Source organism: Delphinapterus leucas, chromosome 19, assembly GCF_059928025.1.
Source record: "Delphinapterus leucas isolate spDelLeu-1000000601 "Yukka" chromosome 19, BTC_Dleu_Yukka2, whole genome shotgun sequence".
NCBI lineage: Eukaryota > Metazoa > Chordata > Mammalia > Artiodactyla > Monodontidae > Delphinapterus > Delphinapterus leucas.
The window spans coordinates 51,544,561-51,560,544 of record NC_143147.1 but is presented as its reverse complement, the minus strand read 5'-3'; the positions used below and the strand labels follow the sequence as shown (position 1 = coordinate 51,560,544).

At 47.6% G+C, this 15,984-nt stretch overlaps 2 pseudogenes across 1 annotated transcript; both read right to left on the bottom strand.

Moving 5' to 3' along the window:
- Positions 1-8,246: 8,246 nt before the first annotated feature.
- LOC111166274 (amine oxidase [copper-containing] 3-like) lies at positions 8,247-10,454 on the bottom strand (annotated as a pseudogene). The gene is made up of 3 exons (XR_016388789.1): positions 10,165-10,454; positions 9,290-9,420; positions 8,247-9,044 (listed from the first exon to the last, which is right to left on the bottom strand). The product of XR_016388789.1 is annotated as an amine oxidase [copper-containing] 3-like (transcript).
- Positions 10,455-14,590: 4,136 nt separating this feature from the next.
- LOC149746762 (primary amine oxidase, liver isozyme pseudogene) lies at positions 14,591-15,678 on the bottom strand (annotated as a pseudogene).
- Positions 15,679-15,984: the final 306 nt, after the last annotated feature.

The following is a 15,984-nucleotide window of genomic DNA, read 5'->3' as shown; positions in this document are numbered from 1 at the left end:
CTTTTCATTCTTTTTTCTTTATTCTGTTCCACGGCAGTGAATTGCACCATTCTGTCTTCCAGGTCACTTATCCGTTCTTCTGCCTCAGTTATTTTGCTATTGATTCCTTCTATTGGATTTTTCATTTCAGTTATTGTGTTGTTCATCTCTGTTTGTTCTTTAATTCTTCTAGGTCTTTGTTAAACATTTCTTGCATCTTCTTGCTCTTTGCCTCCATTCTTTCTCTGAGGTCCTGGATCATCTTCACTATCATTATTCTGAATTCTTTTTCTGGAAGGTTGCCTATCTCCACTTCATTTAGTTGTTTTTCTGGGGTTTTATCTTGTTCCTTCATCTGTACAAAGTCCTCTGCCTTTTCATTTTGTCTATCTTTCTGTGAATGTGGTTTTCCTTACACAGGCTGCAGAATTGTAGTTCTTCTTGCTTCTCCTGTCTGCCTTTTCCTGCCTTTCAGTTTTAATATTGTTTAAGTTTTTGGGTGCTCCTTTTAAAGTAGCTCCAATGATGTGGTGCCTGACTTTTAATGATTTAACAGAAGTAAATGATTCATTATTGCCAGAAGGAAAAAGATAAATGTGTTCATATCTTTTTTTAATTAAAAAAATTTTTTAGGGCTTCCCTGGTGGCGCAGTGGTTGAGAGTCCTCCTGCCGATGCAGGGGACATGGGTTCGTGCTCCGGTCCAGGAAGATCCCACATGCCGCGGAGCAGCTGGGCCCATGAGCCATGGATGCTGAGCCTGCGCGTCCGGAGCCTGTGCTCCACAATGGGAGAGGCCACAACAGTGAGAGGCCCGCGTACCGCAAAAAAAAAAAAAAAAATTTACATTGAAGTATAGTTGATTTATAATGTTTCAGGTGTACAGCAAAGTGATTCAGTTAAGAATATATATTCTTTTTCAGATTCTCTTCCATTATAGGTTACTACAAGATATTGAATATAGTTCCCTGTGCTGTACAGTGGGTCCTTGTTGTTTATCTATTTTGTGTACAGTAGTGTGTATCTGCATATCTTTTTTAAAAATAAATTTTATTTATTTATTTATTTATTTTTGGCTGCATTGGGTCTTTGTTGCTGCGTGCAGGCTTTCTCTAGTTGCAGCGAGCAGGGGCTACTCTTCGTTGCGGCACACGGGCTTCTCATTGCGGTGGCTTCTCTTGTTGCAGAGCACGGGCTCTAGGTGCTCAGGCTTCAGTAGTTGTGGCACGTGGGCTTCCATAGTTGTGGCTCACGGGCTTAGTTGCTCCGCGACATGTGGGATCTTCCTGGGCCAGGGCTCAAACCCGTGTCCCCTGCATTGGCAGGTGGGTTCTCAACCACTGCACTACCAGGGAAGCCCACTGCATATCTTTTTAATTAAAATATTTTCATAAGTAATGTATCCACATGGTTAAAATAACAATTCAGAGTTTGAAAGATCATTCAGTGAAGTCAGTTCTTCCTTCCACCTCTGGGCATCTTCCAAACATGGGTGCTGCCAAGACCCAGCTGAGACCTGAGGTACACCAGGAGTCAGAGAAGCACCTCACAATTCTCAAGTGGAAGGCAGCTCCCTGCCCAGAGCCTGGCATCCAGCTGTGATCCAGATTGGGAGAGGGGGTCATCCCTTCCACTCTCTTCTGTTCCACCTACTGTTTTCCTCCCCCAGCTCTGCCCTGTAGTCCTTTAATCAACTCTTTAATTTTCAGAATTTTCATCCTAACCAAAACACCCATGTTGTATAGTCAGTTATTAGTCCTTTCCTCTTCCGGAGCCCAGCTGGGGGACATAATTAGGAAATTAGTAGTCTCGGACCCTGTTAACCTATACCTTACCCCCTCTGAGAGCTCCCAAATATGGACTGTGATGCAGAGAAAGAGGAAGAGGTGAGGCCCAGAATTGTCATGAAAACAAACAATGAGGTTTCCTCACCCTGCAAGGCTGGAGAGCGCCAAGGAACTATTCTGAGCTATGAAAACACAGCAGGGCTCTGCTAGGAAATAAACAGCTGTCTGTCCTGCCAACGCCTGTCTCTCTGGACTCGAGTCCTGACAGCGTCTGATCTCTAGCCAGCAAGTAGGAGAGACAGGGAGAAGGGCGAGGAGAGCGTAGTGTGCCTCCCTCCTTTAGGATGGAAAGGAAAGCTTGTTTTATTTTTAAGATTTTAAAGATTTTCTTCACTTTAGTAGGTTTGAAGTGGAAGGAGGGAAGTGCCAGGGTCATGTAAGTCCAGGGGATCTCTCCAACCTTGAATTCCAGAGAGCAGGATGTGAGTTGCTCCCTCCTCAGCCTTGTGCAACTTCAGCCTCCTCTGCTCTACTGGGAAGGAAACATGACCTTCTCTGTGTAAGGTCTGCTGGTTGACCTTTTCTCACCCTTCTTCTTTGTTAATTTTTGGCCACATCTGACACTTTCGACAGACGAAACACTCACACTCACCCTCACTGTTTCCAGTGTCTCTCCACCAAGCTCTACTCTCCTTTCTCCCCTTCCTCCTCCCACCATCAGCTTGATGTTAGGTGCCCCCTCGGCCACCACCTGGATGCTGTGTACATTCCCCAGATCTATGAGTTCCTTCCAGACCAGTTGTTCCTCCAGACTTCCTTGCTTTGTAAATGCATCTCTTCCTCCTCTGCCATCCTACAGGCACCGAGCCTGGCAACCTTTGAGTCATCCTTGTTGCCTCCTCATCAGGTCTTGTTGATTTTCTACTCTGGTGGCCACTCGTCAATCCCTCTGCCTAGACCTGCAAGTCCCTTTGTTACCTAGTGATGGCCTATGCCCCTTCTCACTCCCCTACCTGAGCCATCCTACAGACCACTGGCAAAGGCAAAGGAGCCTTCTTTTTTTAGAAAAATTTATTTTTTTATTTTTGGCTGTGTGGGGTCTTCGTTGCTGCGCGGGCTTTCTCTAGTTGCGGTGAGTGGGGGCTACTCTTCGTGGAGGTGCGCGGGCTTCTCACTGCGGTGGCTTCTCTTGTTGCAGAGCACGGGCTCTAGGCACACGGGCTTCAGTAGTTGTGGCATGTGGGCTTTGGTAGTTGTGGCTCCTGGGCTCTAGAGCACAGGCTCAGTAGTTGTGGCACACTGGCTTAGTTGCTTCGCGACATGTGGGATCTTTCCAGACCAGGGGTCGAACCCATGTCCCCTGCATTGGCAGGTAGATTCTTAATCACTACGCTACCAGGGAAGCCCCCAAAGGAGCCTTCTTACAATACAATTCTTTCCATGTATCACCCAGAAAACATCCCGTGACTCCCCACTGCCTTCAGAATGAAGTTCAAACTCAAGCTCACCCACAATCCGACCCCAGGTTATCTTTTCAGCCTTATGTCTTGCAGCTCCCCTTCATGGACCCCTCATTCCAGATACACTAATGGTCTTGGATTTCCCAAACATGCCTTGATTTGCCTAACTTGGCTCTTTCCTCCAACTGGAATATAATTCCTCCCATCTCCACATGTCCAGGTTCTAAACATACTTCAAAGCCAAGCTAATAAAGCCTTCCCAGCCCACTGACGCCCACCCCTCATCAGCTGTAAAGGATCAGTCTGACCTGAGCTCCCCTCGCCCTTAACCATTCCTGCCTTAGGTCACTCAGCATGTTCAAACCTTGCATTACAGTTGTTTGCATATTTCTTAACACTTTCCCTATTATCCTGAGCCCTGAGGGCCAAGAAATCATCCCTTCCAGCACCCAGAACAGAGTTCTGCTTGCATATCTGGGGCCAGTATGGTAGCTTGGTTAGATGCCTGCAGTGGTTCCTCCCATTGCTGATATATACCCCTTTGCACTGTGACTTTGACTCTTTTCCTGTCAAGACGTGACGTTTATGTCTCCATCCTTTGAATCTGGGGTTGATCTTGTGCCTTGGCCAATGAGACATTAGCAGATGTGATGTAAGCAGAGGCTTGAAAAGCATTCGCTCAACTAGGATTTGTTCTCTTTGAGCTACAGTTGGAACCCTGGATCACAGAGAAGTCCAGGCTGGCGTGCTGAAGACACGCTGCTGTAATGTGTGGCATGTCTGACAACTGGCCCCAGCTCCAGACCTGTGAGTGAGGCCATCTTAGACCATCCAGCTCCAGTCCATCTGCCGGGTATCTGCTGCCACAAGAGTGATCCCAGGACACTCCAGAAGAACTGCCAGATGAGCCCAGCTCAGAGGGCCGACCTACAGAATAATGAGCAAATAAAATGGTTTGTTGTTTTAAGCCACTATTTTCCAGGGTGGCTTGCTGTGCAGTAACTGAAACACCCAATAGATGCTGGTTAATAAAATATCAAATAAGGGAAAATTCCTTGGCGGTCCAGTTGCTAATACTTTGAGCTTCCATTGCAGGGGGCCGTGTGGTATGGCCAAAATAAAATAAAATAAAATATTAAAAATATCAAATAATAACTAGCATTCAGTGAGCATTCACTATATGTCAAGAACTAGTCTTGGAAAATTACATGAACTAATTCATTTAATCCTCATAAAAATCCTGAGGTAGATTTTATTACTGTTCCCATTTTACAGGTGAGAAAAGTGAGGCACAGAGAGGTTATATAACTTGTCCAAGGTCACACCTGCCAAACCCCAGCAATCTAGCTCCAGAAACCATACTACAAAACACTACACCATGTTGCAGAATGAGGAAAACTTTAACTCATCGCTTTGCTGCCTCAGAAACACCCTTCTTTACATACATGCCAAATTCTATAGCATTTTGGGGTCCAACGTCCAGTCTATGCTTCAAACCCTCCCATACCACGCGCCCTTGGGCCTACCCCAGGCTCTGGATCCCTTCTACCTGTTTCACGGAAAACCCAGTGTGGGGAACTAATTTACAGACCTGCCAATGTCTACCTACTCAGAAACTTTTCTGTCTCATCTCCTCCCTCCTGCAACCTTGGCTGGGCTGCTGGTTCCAGCAGTGCAGGTCTCATCTGGAAAGGAAATATTCAGGCTAGTGTGTCAGCGTTGCCCTTTGGACCTGTGTCCCAGCTTAACCTGTGCAGCCAGGGTGATCATTCACTCAGGATCTTTGGGCTTCTTTAGATCTTCCTTTTTGAGGTAGTCAAAGGAGAAACTGGATATGAAATGTTTTTTTTTACAAGACAAAGAATTACCTGAATATAACAACTGTCATTATTTCAACAAAGATGTATTTAAGCACCCACAATGGGCATGACACCATTCTGGGCATCAGGCCACCAAGGCCAACAGGACATGGTTCTTGCCCCAGGGAAGCGAGGGGAGGACACATGTAGATGATGAACTAGAGTTCAGCGTGTGAACCTCCATTGCAGGGTTCTTTCCAAAGAACCAAGGGTGCAGGGAGAACAAAGCAACCAGCGGGGAAAAGGGGACGGGGATGATATTTGAGTTGGGTTTTAGAGGATGAATAAGCCTTCACCAGATGAAAAAGGGAGGAAGGGGAAAGAGGAAGGAACCAGAGGAGGGAAGGAGGGGAGCGCATGGGCAGAGGCATGAGTGGATGGGAACAGCCTGTTTGGGGAAGGTCCCATGGTTGGGGGCGTCTGGTGGGCAGGGCATCAGGATGGCAGGAGCTGCTGAACCTGGTCCGTGAATGGCCTAATATGCTCTGGAGAGAGTGGGAAGCTCTGAAGATTTATAAAGGGCAGCTGGCCAAGGAAAACTATAGGAAGGGGACGGAAGGAAGGTAGGATTCCTGAGTCTGGGCTCAGGAATCTAGTTGCAGAGTCTGTGGCGAGGCTGGTGTGTGCTGTGTCAGGAGAGGCTGGCTGATGTCCCCCGGGACACCCCACGATGGTTTCCTGGTGAATTCACCACAGTCCAAGGGAAGCGCCTAAGTCAGAAACCAGATTTGTCAGCTCACCAGGGGGGATGGTCTTTCAGGGAAGATCTAAATTTACCAGAGTAACACCTGGGAATTCCCTGGCAGTCCAGTGGTTAGGACTCCGTGCTTTCACTGCCGAGGGCCCAGGTTCGATCCCTGGTCAGGGAACTAAGATCCCTCAAGCCTCACGGTGGGACCAAAAAATTTTTTTTAATAAATAAGTAAATAAACAAATTTACCAGAGTAACACCTGAAGGCTAATCTCCATTTCCAGTAACTGCTAAAGCAAAAGCGATTATCAGGATACCAATTTACAGAAGATATATATATATATCTCATATACCTATATCTATATCTATATAATCATTTACACAACAGCTATAACGGACTTGCCCATTTTCTTTCCATGACTGAGATGTGGTGGGAAGCTGGCCCACTGAGCTGCGAATCAGAGACAGCAGTTGGTCATGAGTCATGGGAGAGATTTGAGAGGGCCTGGAGCCCTCATCCACGTGGCTATTGTGCCTCCAGGGCTGGACAGTCCTGGCCTTGGGCCGGGTCCTCTGCTCCAGACACGGGTGGATTGTCACTGCTGGGGCAGGCTCTGTAATGCCCCTTTTCTGTGCCGTCTGACAGCCACCTTCTTTTTTAGATTCTTGGTCAGGCTCCTCTGGCAGGTTTGGAACTGAACTGCTATCCCAGGGTTTTCTCAATCTTGGTTTCATGTTAGAATCAGCTGGGGGAAATTTCAAAGCTCCTAATGTCTGAGCTTCACCCCCAGAGATTCTAATTTTATTGGGCTGAAATGCGGCATGGGTGCGTGGAGTTTTACAAGCTCCTCAGTGATTTCGGTGTCCTGTCAAGGTTGAGAGCCTTTGCTTTAAGGCAACTGCAGATCTCTGTTCTGGTCCACTGAACGCTGATTTTTCCCCTAGAGGGTCACTTACCATGGATCAGGTGCCAAGTACTTCTCAAGCGTGACCTCGTTTAATTCTTTAACCCAGCTCTGCCTTCGCCCCGTCCCCATCCGAGCACTTTTCACCATATGCTGCTGCCAGTCTCGATGGGAATGTGTCTCCTACTGCGTTTAGTCTTTAGGTGAAGGTCCCTTTGCCAGAACTTAATTCCTTCCCGGCTCACCTGGTTGAGCCTGGGTCCAGGCAGTTCCTGCAGGAAATGATAGGACTTCCGTGTGGTCTGAGCTTCCGGTTTCCCTCTGGTCACAAGCTGAGTTGGACCCAAGTCTCTGTTCCCTGAACTCCCCTCTTGCCAGGGCCTGCCCACTCAGTGTCCTCCCCTAGGGCTGGGTCTGTGGCCCGGGCTTCCAGCTGGGGAAGGAACCCCCTCTCTTCCTGACCTCACAGGTTCCTCTAGAAAAGACACTGACAGGATAGGTCAAACTATAGAAGTAGACACCGCACTCCACGTGGGTTCCTTTAGCCTGGAGGCACCTGAGAAAACTCGGTCTTTGAGGCCTACCTCCTCCCCACCCTACTCGTGCTCCCACACTCCTTTCTGGAAAATGTCCCAGTTCTTATTTATAGCCATCCAAAGTCCACGCCCCAGGAGGGGCAACAGGGATGTGAGGCCCTGGAGGCTGTTGCCTGACTAGGCGGAGACTGTCCCCACTGGGACACATCTGGCTCCACAGTCCCCTGTATGCCCAAGGCTTCCCCATCCCAGGGACAGAGGGGGACACCAAAGCTGAGGGGATTTGGGGTGGGGGATTATAGGACCTGAGGCAGCAGGGACTTCCCCCCAGGACCTCAGAGGGAAATACCAGGGAGTAGAAGCTGAAGTAGCAAGAGGAGGGGAAGGACAAGGGGAAGAAAGGAGAGAGAAGGAGGAAGCTAGGGTGACAGGGAATTGAGGGAAGCACCTTCCTAAGATCTCGGACACAGGCCTAGTGGGGACCCTGTCCTGGGGCTCCAGAGAACAGCTAGCCTCTAGATGCCTCACCTTCATATTCAAGACCCAGGGCAAAGGAGGAGCTGGGGAGGCCCAAGAAACTTCTGAATGTACTTAAGGTAACTGAATTGTACATTTTAAAACGGCCAAATGGTACATTTTATGTTGTAAGTATGTTGCATAAAAGTTTAAGTAAAAGTTTTATGTTATGTTATGCAAAAAAAGAAAAAAAAAGAAAAGAAAGGAAATGGTACAGTTACTTTGAAATGGTGTCTGGCAGCTCCTCCAAACGTTAACCATAGATTACCATATGACCCAGCAATTCAGCTCCCAGGTATATACCCAAGAGAAATGAAGGCATTTGTCCACATGAAAACTTGTATACAAATGTTCATAGCAGCACTATCCGTAACAACCAAAGAGTGGAAACAAAATATGGTCTGTCCATACAATGGAATATTATTCCTCCATAAAGGAATGAAGTACTGATTCCTGCTACAACATGGATGCCCCTCAAAAATGCTACACTGAGTGAAAGAAGCCAACCTCAAAAGACCACTTATTGTATGAATATATTTATATGAAACTTCCAGAATCTAGGCAAATCTGTAGTGACAGAAAGGTTAGTGGTTGCCTAGAATTGGGAATGGGTTGGAGGGAAATAGGAAGTGACTGCTAACAGATTTTGGAGTTTCTTTCCGGGGTGATGAAATCGTTCTGGAATTAGACTGTACATGTTAAAAGGGTGAATTTTATGGTATATGAATTACATCTCATTTAAAAAATAAGATTAAAAAACTGTTAAAAAAAACAGGAGTCTTCTGGGAAAAGTATGGCCATCACTTTAGGCTCCCGGCTGGCCATTCCTCTCTACTCTGCGACAGGAACCCAGGAGGTTTGAGGTCAACAAAGCTAAGAACCCCCTGTATCAGGCATCACAGACTCAGGATGCTCCCAGCAGGGAGGGGGAGGGAAGGGAGGATGGTGCGAGAGAGAGGACTGCCCCATCCAATTCCCATCCCCTCCCCTCCCCACACTCCCTGGCCCTGGGGTCCCAGCCACATTCCCCATCCATCTAGTTGTGGGAGAAGCCCGCGTGGGAGAAGGCAGGGAGGTGGGGGGCACAGGCCGCAGCCTGGGGGAGGCAAGCCAGGGGGTTGACCTCACAGGCCCCAGCACCCTGGTCCTCCCGGAAGTAGATGGAGTCAGCAGTATCGATGAAGGGGTCCTGGTCAAAGAAGTTGTAGGGTCGGAGGAAGAAGCCCATGCAGTTCCCCACAGTCACTGTGTTGGGAATGTCCTCTGCATGGGGGATGTGCAGGAAACCGGTTTTCACCCAGGCCACCAAGTCCTAAGGGGGCGAAGAAAGAGGATCATGAGGTCTGGCTTTGCTAGGGGCACGTCCGCCTCCCCCAGTGGCCTTGTATGGGGAGGACCGAGAGTTCAGCAGCCCAGGAAAAATGTGACATCATAGCGCTTTCCTCCTTAGTGGGTTCTAAAGACCCCTAGAGGAATCTGGCTTGGGAGAGAGTAAGGAGGCTCATCCTTGCTCCCCCGGCCTCCCCCCTCATGCCCACCCCCTCCCCCTCAACTCACCTGCCCAGCAATGGTCTCGTTGTTGAGGAAGTCAGTGAAGTCCAGGGTGGGGGGTCCAGGGGTCCTTCAAATTATAGATGCTGATGCTTCTGGGCTCCTCCTCCTTCCACCGGGTCACAGCCAGCTGGTACCTGCAGGGGATTTGGACTAGACCCACAAGGTCATCGAGCCATCCTGCTGCCTGAAGCTGCACTGAAGAGAGGACAGAAAGGGGAAATGAGCATAAAGGTCTTATGTTGTCCAGCCTCTTTATTGTTCTCTGTCCACTTCCCTCTCTCTCTCTCTCTCTCTCTCTCTCACACACACACACACACACACACACACGAAGTTCCCGCATTTGCTCAATATCCTGTATCTCAAACATCTACCGGCCCATTGTTCAGACTTCCGGTGCGACTGTCACGCATCCATGCAGATGGGAGTCAGGGCCGGGATGCATGTGCACAGACATGGCCTGATTCCCATCTTAGGTGAATTTCAGTATCTCATGTGCCTGCATTTTAGGGAATATTCCCTCAGATCTGTGCTCCTCTCTTTGTTTTCCCCTCCAACCTTGATTGTGAACACTTTAAACATACAGAAAAGTTAAACGAATAGTCTAGTGAACACGCGTATACCCACATCCTAGATTCCACCTGGAGCATTTTGTCATATTTGATTCAGCACATATCTTTCCATTCATTCACCCACGCAGGAGGCTTCATTTTGAGCGGCCTAAGATTGTGGCTGCAGGAATGTGTGTGTGTGAATGTGTGATCGTGAGTGTGTATATGTACACACACCCATGGGAGGTGGGGGAACCTGGGTTCCCAGCAACATGGAGCCTTTTGTACAGTCTGCCTCCCTCAGTGCCTCTCTGACACCCCATCACCCACCTTGCCCAGCTCAAGGCTCTCTCCATGGAGCTGTTCTGGGGCAGGAGCTCCCCAGCAAAGCTGACTGTCTGGATGCAGTGGTCCCTTGGGTGCCCCCACTTGTTGCTGTGATTGCTAGCCAGGTACAGATAGCGAGGGGAGGGACCTCCCAGGGGGAAGGCAGCCTGCTCCTCCATCTCCAGCAGCTTCCGGGTCACCTGCAGCCTCTGTATCTGGTGCTTGGGGCTCCAGGGTACCGCCGTAGGGACAAAAGCCATGTCCTCAGCCCAGACCCAGTTCTCCAGTCCTGCAGGGGTGAAGTGGAGATGGTGGGGGGAAGGGGGGAGGGAGGGCTGGTCATGCAGCTGCTCCACCCCCTCTGGACTCTGTCCCCACCTGGCTTCAGAGTGGGGGCCAAAGAGAAAGCCAGACTGAGTGTGCCCCCTCTTCCCTCCCCTCTCCCCAAGATGTCCCTGATCCAGAGGTTTGGAGAAGGTCTTTCTTCTTGATATCATCTCTGGTAATAATCCCAGATGCCTTGTGACTGGGCTTCCACTGACCTTCCCCCTCTGAGGAGCTGAAGGGAGGGGGGTTTACCTGAGGTTGGAGCAGTCTAGCAGGCAACGTGCAGGACCAGGTTCTTTCTGACCTGAGGAAAGGGTCTGCCCCTCATATCTGAAGCCCTCTGGCATCACTAGAACTGCCTTCTCGTGAAAATAATCACAGCAGTAGCTCATATTTTTTGAACTTGGAGGAGCTCTGCACAGGCAGTGTGTTGAGGGCTTTACATGGATTGATGCTTTACTTGCACAACAACCTGATGAAGGAGGAACTATAATTGTCCCCATTGTACAGATGGGACAACTGAGGCTTAGAGAATTTAAATAATGTGCCCCGGTTTGTCACCAAGGGCATGTGGTTAGTTTCATGGCAGTGCTGGGGACCCAGGTCTCAGTCTGGCTCTACACTGCCTACACATCAGTACCCAGAGGAAACCAACACAAAGGGGCTCCACCACACATGGACAGCAGACACGCAGGTCAGAGGGAAGGAGAGTCAGAGCCCAGGCCCAACACTGCTGGAGCTTAGCGGTGTTTTCTATTGCTTGGGAATTGGCAAGGAATAAGGGGCAAGGCCAAAGACATAGTCTGTTGCCTGAATAGTTGGAGTTTTGAATGATTTTATTGGAGTCCAACTAGGTTCTATATTAGGACTCAACTTAAGTGATCTGAGACCAAAGAGCAGTAAACCAAAACATGCCGGAAGCTCCCTCCATACCTTCCAAAGATCAAAGAGAGCAGAGACTGATTAAGCAAACCCTCAGTTTCCCTTTGTGAATTACTGCTCCTAGCCCACACTCCACAGTTTCTACTTGTAGACGACAAAGGCCAAGAGTTCCTTTTCCGGTACATCCACACAAGCAGGCTCAAGTGGATAATACTAACAATAATAACTAATATTTCTCTGTGGGTGTCAGGCACCGTTCCAAGTGCTTTAAGAGTTGGCATAGCTTAGATGTAGAGATAAAGAGAGATGTATGCGTCGTCCGATGAGACAGCCTAAAAGCAATGACATCCCAGTAATAATGAGAACACCTGGTACCCAGATCTTGGTTTCTACATACTATTCTCCAATAAAAGGAACCAGAGATTCTTGGAGAAGTGGTTGATTTCAGGGCTGGAGCAGGGAAAATACAAGATGTAACTGGAATATCTTGCGGTGCCAGAAAGTAAAGAAGTGCTCAAAAAAGGATGGAGGCATGTCAGCAAGACACAGGAACCAACCTGAAGGCTCTCCCAATGGCCAAAGCTGAAACAATTTAAGGAACAAAATAAATGATAGTATGGGTTTATAACCCTTAGAATAAAATATCCATGAGTCCATACAGTTATGAATAAATAATTACATACATAAATAAAGTAAAAAGGAGGGATAACACTTTCTTAATGGAGAATTCCAATTAATAAATGTATAAAGAATAAGAGAAAAAATGTAAATGAGACAGCAATAATAATTGTTGCAGGAAAAACCCACCAATAGATGCTAAAATTCGTGGGCAAGAGTTTGAGGAGAAAAGAAATAGTATATTTGCATAGCATCAAAAATTTCCCCCAAATATTTATTAACTGAAAACGGAAAAACAGTAACTTTTGCAATGGAGGAAGCTGCTAAACACCACCTTAACCAAGTGCTTGAGGCCAATATCACTGGTAATAAGACATATGGACATCACATACCCCTTGATATGATGCTCTGAGAAGGGTATAAAGTCATTTCTGTGGTTTTCTTACCAAAAAAACCTCCACAAAAACGAAACCACAAGCTCAACCCAATCATGAGAAAATATCAGAGAATCACAAATTGAAAGACATTCTACAAAATGATTGACTAGTATCTTCTAAAGTGTCAGTTCCTGAAAGACAAGGAAAACCTAAAGACCTGCCAGACTGGAGGAGACCATAAGGAGATAGGACATCTAAGTGCAAGGTGGGTTGCTGGTTTAGATCCCGGAACAGAGAAAGGAAATCAGTAAAGAACTGATGAAATTCTCATAAAGTCTGTAGTTTATAGTATTGTAATAATGTTAATTTCCTAGTTGTGATTGTCCTGTGGTTATGCAAGATGTTAACATTAGGGGGAGCTGGTGACGGGTATGTGAGAACTCTATATAATGTCTGCAACTTTTCTGTAAGTCTAAAGTTATTTCAAAAGAAAAAAATGTTTTTAAATAGTCATCATTAATTCTCACAACAGTCCTATGAGGAATGCACTGTTACACCATTTTTACACTTGAGTAAACTGAGATACAGAGAGGTTAAGCATAAAAATGTTTCAGGTGTGGAGAAAAGGGAACTGTTTTACATTGTTGGTGCGAATGTAAATGGGTGCAGCCACTGTGGAAAACAGTATGGAGGTTCCTTAAAAAACTAAAAATAGAGTTGCCATATGATCCAGAAATTCCACTCCTGGGCGTATAGCCGGACAAAACCGTAATTCAAAAAGATACATGCATCCCTGTGTTCAGAGCAGTACTATTTATAATAGCCAAAACCTGGAAATAACCTAAGTGTCCATCAACAGACGATTAGATTAAGAAGATGTGATACATATATACATATATATATATGTACATATACATACACACACAATGGAATACTACTCAGCCATAAAAAAGAATGAAATAATGTCATTTACAGCAACATGGATGGACCTAGTGATTATCATACTAAGTGAAGTGAGTCAGAAAGAGAAAGGTAAATACCATACGATATCACTTACATGTGGAATCTAAAGAACGACACAAATGAACATATCTACGAAACAGAAACAGACTTACGATATAGAGAACAGGCTTGTGGTTGCCGGGGGTAGGGATGGACTGGGAGTTTGAGGTTAGCAGATGCAAACTATTACATATAGAATGGATAAACAACAAGGTCCTACTGTGTAGCACAGGGAACTATATTCAGTATCCTGTGATAAACCATAATGGGGGACGTCCCTAGTGGCGTGGTGGTTAAGAATCCACCTGCCAATGCAGGGGACACGGGTTCGAGCCCTGGTCCCACATGCTGCGGAGCAACAAAGCCCGTGCGCCACAACTACTGAGCCTGTGCTCTAGAGCCCACGTGCTACAACTACTGAAGCCCGTGTACTTAGAGTCCGTGCTCAGCAATAAGAGAAGCCACCGCAATGAGAAGCCCGGGCACCGCAACGAAGAGTAGCCCCTGCTCGCAGCAATTAGAGAAAGCCCACACACAGCAACAAAGACCCAAAGCAGCCAAAAATAAATAAATAAATTAATGAATAAAAAAATCGTAATGGAAAATAATATGAAAAAGAATATATATATGTATAACTGAATCACTTTGCTGTACAGCAGAAATTAACACAACGTTGTTAAGTCAAGTAAACTTCAATTAAAAAAAAATGTTTCTCTCACATTTTCCAGGAGCCCTCCACTGTGCTCTCCACTCCTCCATTACAACCTAAGCCTACTGAGAGCAGGGATGTTGTTTCTTCTGTTACATTGTTTTAGTGCAGTGCTTGGCACAAATACGCATTCATTCGGTAAGTATTTGTTGTTTGCCTGAGTGTAATATGTTGTTATGTGAGAAATTAAAAGTGACAAAATATATGTACATTATGATTGAAATTTAGTGGTAAAATTCTAAATATGTATATCAGTATGTCATATATACATAGTATACACTGTAATATATTCTAGATTGCAGTTGCACAATTTTAAAAAAGGAAAGACTTTTTTTAAGCATGAGAGAATAACCACCTAAGGGTGAAAATCTCTGAGGAATTTGATGACTTTCACATTTTCTTCTTATACTTTTACATTTTTAATGTTTCAATGACAATTTTTAAATCTAGGCATGGAGACGTCAGCCCCCTTTACTGGAATCCTGGCCTCCGCCAGGATGTCTTACCACCTGCGTCCAGATCCACCTTGAAGTGGTCACTGTGGGTGTGGTCAGGGGTGCGGCAGCGGCCCTACCAGCAGCTCAGTCACATTGGGCTGGGGTTGTCCGCCAAAGAAGACGATGGCCGGTGCCTCCCGGGCAGGCGGGGGGCTCCCCCTGTCCAGGTGGGCCAGGGCTGCAGCCTTGGGGGGCAGCTCCAGCTCTACCGAGAAGACGCAGTTGTCTGAGGGTTGGGCCTGAGCTGCATCCACCAGGCCTGGTCCCAGCTTCTGGGTCAGAAAGCTTATCACAGCCGTCAGCTCTTCTCGGCTCAGGTCTGCAAACAGCTGGCTCTGGCCAGGGTGTGTCCAGGGCTGGGCACTGGGAGATCCGGAGGGGCAGCGGGGAGGCAGGCCGGGATGACACTCCTTCCCAGTTCCTTCCTCACTCCCAGCACCAGTTCACCCATGCCCATCACCAGAACGCTCCACAGGGACAAAAGAATAAAGGCAGCCATAGCTAAAGCTCCTGGCTGCCTCCAGGCTCTTGAATCGGAATGCAAGATAGAAAGACAGACAGACAGACAGACAGGGCCTGGGTGCACGATGCCCCTTTCAGTCTCTGGAGGTTCCTGGCTCTGGGTGGGGCTTCTGGGCAATGGCATGATGGGTACATTCAAGACAAACAGCCAAGGGCAGAAGGTTGGCAGGGGGTGGAGGTTGGGGGAATCAGTGGTCAGGCCAGGCTCGGGAGGTGGGGCTGATGTAGGAATGTGGACTTTAAGTGGCTCAAGTAAGCCTCTGTCCTCCTGTTCCAAAACAAACACACAGGTTCAAGGTTGTGGAACGAAGTGGGGGAGGGATCGGTTTGGGAGATACACCTGGAGAGAGGCAAGTGGAAGAAGTGACAGGGGCAGAAAGGGACTGTCCTTGGGCTCCTCCTCCACTCTCCAGATACGGCCTTTCTCCTGGCTACAAGGCCGCAAGCAAAACTCACCTGTGCACACCCCTCCAACCAGATTCCCTCCTTCCGTCCTCCAGCTGACGAAGCCCTCATCACAGTCTACGGCTTCCCCATCAACCAGAATCCTACCGGCACCCATAGGAGACTGGAGAGTCATGCTGAGAACATAAAGCACCTGGGAGGAGCTGGGGGGCTCAAGGGCTGACCCAGGTCAACATCTTGGAGGTCCTGAGCACCCTAAATCACTGGAGGGGAGCATGGGGGGGGTGGAGCCATCCAAAGTTTGAGGGGGTGGGGAGTTTCAGTGTAACAGAGATCCCTCCCCACTTGAGCAGGACTGATGGAGCACGGCAGAGGTCAGGGCGCCTGGAAACTGGCTGTGAACATAACCTAGCTGCCCACAGCCCTCATTTCCAGGAAACCCGCCTCCAAAATACTGCAGAGGCAGAGAGCAAAGTGGCCTCCA